Here is a 4,624-nt window from a genome sequence, read left to right on the forward strand (position 1 = left end):
TTTGGCGGGCCTGGGCTGGATTTGAACCTGCCACCTTAGGTGTATGTGGCTGGCACCTTAGCCACTTGAGCCACAGGCGCCGAGCCTTTTTTCTTTCTTTTTAAGCAAAGTCTCACTCTGTTGTCCCAGGCTACAGTGCTGTGCTATCATAGCTCACAGTAACCTCAAACTCCTGGGTTCAAGCAATCCTCCTGCCTCCTAAGTAGCTGGAACTATAGGCATACACCATTATGCCAGGATAATTTTTCTATTTATAGTTTATTTTTATTTATTTACTTATTCATCAAGATGGGGTCTCTGTTGTTTGGGCAAGAGTGCAGTGGCATCATCATAGCTCACTGTAGTCTCAAACTCCAGAGCTTAAGTGATCCTCTAGCCTTAGCCTCCTGAGTAACTGGGACCAGGGGTATGTACCACCATGCCTGGCCTATTTTTACTTTTTTGTGTGGCTACTAAAAGATTTAAAATGACATACATAAGGTGGGGTGGGCATGGTGGCCTAGGAGTTTGAGGCCAGTCTGAGCAAGAGCAAGATCTTGTCTCTGAAAATAACCAGGCACTGTGGTGAGTGCCTGCAATCCTAGCTACTCAGGAGGCTGAGGCAAGAGGATGGTTTGAACTCAGGAGTTTGAGGTTGCTGTGAACTGTGACACCACCGTACTCTACTGAGAGGTGTGACAGAGTATGACTCTGTCTCAAAAAATGAAATAAAATAGGTTTGGTGCCTATTGCACAGTTGTTACGGTGCCAGCCACATACACTGAAGTTGGTGGGTTCAAACCCAGCCCTGGCCAACTAACCAACAATGACAATTGCAACAAAAAATAGCTGGGCATTGTGGTGGGCACCTGTAGTCCCAGCTACTTGGGAGGCTGAGGCAAGAGAATCGCTTGAGCCCGAGAGTTTGAGGTTGCTGTGAGCTGTGACGCCACAGCACTTTACCAAGGATAACATAGTGAGACTCTGTCTCAAAAAGAAAAAATATATAAATAAATAAAACAAAATGACATAAGTGACTTGCTTTCTATTTCTATTGGGTAGCACCACCTCAAACAAAGCATCTACTTCTAGAATGGGAGAGGAACAGATTCCTGAACAAAAATTATGTTGCTTTGTTTGAAGGAGGATATCTTCTCTTTTTGAAATAATCAATGCAGTGTATTTCTTTGCAGATATTTAACAGAGGGAATGGGTGAAGGGCAAACAATGGGAGGCTATACATTCACTGAGAACTATTTATATAAAAATGTGCTGTGCTAAGTGTTGTAGGGAAAAGAAATTGCTGACTGAGTGGGGAGATAAGATGTGTAGGCATGTGAGTGGTGTGGATAAAGGCTGCAGGATTTCAGACTTTGGGGAGATTTGGCCTTGTGTGACATGGAATGCCAATTTGATCTGGGCCCTGAAGGTAGACGGGGTTTCAATAAAAGAAGTTGGCTGGAGAGGGATGCCTTGGGAAGCAGTCCAGGAGGCAGAAGCACAGGAAGAATGCTGACAGGACAATGTGAACAGGGGTTTAGCCCAGCTGTCGCTGTGGCTAGAGAGAAGAAGACTGGGTGAGGCCTCTAATGGCCTTACACCAGTAGGGGGAATTGCTCCAGACCAGGAATCTGGAGACTAGCCTGGGTGATACAGCAAGCCTCTTAAAAAGTAATAATAATAATTATACCCAGACCACAGAAGAAAATTTATCTTTATTCTGAGATGGCTCAAGGGAACTTTTTTTTTGAGATCAAGCCGCATTTTATTGCCCCAGGCTAGCGTGCCATGGTCTCGGCCTACCTCACAGCAACCTCAAACTGCTGGCCTGATGTGCCCACCACTATGCCTGGCTAATTTTTCTATTTTTAGTAGAGACGAGGTCTTCCTCTTCCTCAGGCTGGTCTTGAACTCTGGGTGCTCAAGCGATCCTCCTGCCTTGGCTTCCCAGAGTGCTAGGATCACAGGCATGAGCCATGAGCACTGATGGGAACTTTTATTAGAGGTATGAGGAGCAGTTAAAACACCAGTGAGTACTTAGCCAAAAAGCTGAATTAAGCCAGGTCATGACTCTCCTGGTGCCCTTAGGAAGGCGTCATGGGTCAAGTCGGTATAAATTAGTGCTTGGGAACATGAACTCTAGTAGGAGACTGCCTGGGTTTTAAAACTACCTGTGCAATTTATTAGTTTTGAGATTTGGGGCAATTTGCTTAACCTCTTTTTGCCTCAGTTTCCCTATCTGTGAAATGAGAATGATAGTAATACCTACTGTGTAGGTTTTTTTTTTCTTTTCAGACAGTCTCAGTATGTTGCCCTTGGTAGAGTACTGTGGTGTCACAGCTCACAGCAACCTCAAACTCTTGGGCTTAAGAGATCCCCTTGCCTCAGCCTCCCGAGTAGCTGGGACTATAGGCGCCCACCACAACACCTGGCTGTTTTTTTGTTTTTAGCAGGCCGGGGCTGGGTTTGAACCCACCAGCCCTGGTGCATGTGGTTGGTTCCCTACCCACTGAGCTGTGGGCGCCGCCAAGGGTTGTTGTGAGGATTAAATGAGTTAATTTATGTCAGGGTTTTAGACCACCTGGTGTCTGTACAGAGAGTATGTGCTATAAGAACTGACAACACAGAGCTAGACAGCTAGGAAGCCACGGTCAGAAAAATATCTATTTTTTTAAAATCTGTATCTATACATAAGAACTCTATGTGTATAAATATAGCACACAGAGAATCCTGTGGGGAGAAAGACTGTTGTTAGGTTAGTCTGGCCCGGCGAGGCCCGGTCTGTATCCCCTGCAGCACTTGCTAACCATGCTTTGCTGATGTCGACAGAAATTGTTGCATGCGTTCACAAATACATCTCCAAGTATTTAGCAAAAGTGGACCTAATACAGTAACTGAGTCTAAGTATTCTTAACAAAAAGGGCATTTAAAAAAATACAGTGTTTGAATGGGCTGACTTTCTTTTCTTTTTAAATTGCCTTTCCTGCTGTCTCTCTGTCTCCTCCCCTCCCTTTCACTGGGAAAATGTGAGGAGTAAAGGATGTTTTCTGAACTTAGAGAAATTGCTCAAATTTCCCCAAGGAACTGTATATATTAGTACCTTAGTATACCTGGAACAGATTTTCTTCTGTGGCCCAGATGTAATTATTAGTATTACTACTTCATCTTTTTAGAGACAGGGTACTGTGATGTCACCCAGGCTGGTCTCTAACAACTGGGCTCATGCAGCCCTCCTTCATCCTCTGAACAGTTGGACTACAGGCACGGTGCTCCAGACTGCCGGCTGTAATTATTAATAACATCCTTTCCTCCTACTTTCTTTCTTTCTTTTTTTGAGACAGACTTTCACTTTGTCTCCCTCCACAGAGTTTTGTGGCGTCACACCTCACAGCAACCTCAAACTCTTGGGCTCAAGCAATTCTCTTGCCTCAGCCTCCCAGGTAGCTGGGACTACAGGCCCCCGCCACAGCACGACTGTTTTTGGAGATGGGGGGGGTCTCCCTCTGGCTCAGGCTAGTCTTGAACTCCTGAGTCAAGCAATCCACCTGCCTCGGCCTCCCAGAGTGCTATGCTTTTCCCTCTTAAAAGTCTAGGTCAGGTGGTGAACCACATGGTTATCTCATCTATAGGAAAAAGAGGCAAAGATGGACTTGTGTGTATTAGCGTATCAGGAAGTGGGGGTGTTAGGGTATCCCCTGGGACGGGAAGGAGACTTAGAGGGACAGCTTGTGAATATGGATGGCATCCTGGGCTGAGGGGCAGGGAGGGTGGCAGGGACTGGGGTGGTGAAGGGCACTGGCCAGCAAGGGTCTGACCCCGGGTGAGGCCTTAACGCCTCCCTTCTCAGGCAGGGACAGGTGGGGGAGGTCTGCGCTGGGTCACATGGGCGTGGCCGACCTGGGGTCACTGGTCAGAACTGGTTTGCCCCTTCCTGGACCTCTTTTCATGCCACGAACCAGCCAACACGCCAACGACAAACATCCAGGGCACCAGACTCGTTCTATAGTGATCTTCTGATGTTGGCCGCGGCCGCTATATTCCTAGAGAGTCCCTGAGTCCCACACAAGAAACCCGAAGCTCGACAGATTCTGATTTAGACGAGCTTTCAGAAACGCTCTCTCAGCCACCAGGCTTCGGGCCAGCTTCCTCCCGGATCCCTGTTCCTGCCAGAAAGCGCACATTCCACCCTGCGAGGTCGAGCCGGCCCTCCAGGCACAGCACGCTGCGCCCGCCTGGGCCCCGGGCCGGCCACCCGGAGTCCCGCGCTCCTTTCGGGATCGTTTTGTGGTGAATCAAGAAAACATGTGTGTGCAGGGGCCTGTCCAGCCCCGCCGCGGCCAGGCCATGAGTCCACCTGCTGCCCCCTGCCATCGGTCGTTTGCTGCCCCGGGGACGCTGGCCTCTGAGAACTAGGCTCCCGACCTTTGTTTTTAGGTACCACGGGTGGGTTTTACGAAGTCAGCATAATTATAGTAGAATCTTAAGAGATAGTTCTAGTTTAGGCTGAAAAGCAAGAAATGTAGTTAAGAAAGTCACTTTTTGCCTAGCCGCCCTGCTGCCCCCAGCGGCAGGTGGTCCGGGCGCGGGCGGGTGTAGACGCGGCTTCCGAGCCCCGCTGTGACTTCCCATTGTGCGGGTGTAGACG

The 4,624-nt window shown here is 48.4% G+C and overlaps 1 long non-coding RNA gene across 1 annotated transcript in view; it reads left to right on the forward strand.

The window, feature by feature from the left end:
* Window positions 1–4,212: 4,212 nt before the first annotated feature.
* The window catches only part of LOC111725263, a 5,042-nt gene continuing 4,630 nt past the window's right edge, over window positions 4,213–4,624 (forward strand). Inside the window, exon 1 of the long non-coding RNA XR_002773368.1 lies at window positions 4,213–4,413. This is a non-coding gene — a long non-coding RNA (uncharacterized LOC111725263). The remainder of the gene's footprint in view (window positions 4,414–4,624) is intronic.

Source organism: Otolemur garnettii, unplaced genomic scaffold (assembly GCF_000181295.1).
Source record: "Otolemur garnettii isolate 467f Iridium unplaced genomic scaffold, OtoGar3 scaffold00035, whole genome shotgun sequence".
Taxonomy (NCBI): Eukaryota; Metazoa; Chordata; class Mammalia; order Primates; family Galagidae; genus Otolemur; species Otolemur garnettii.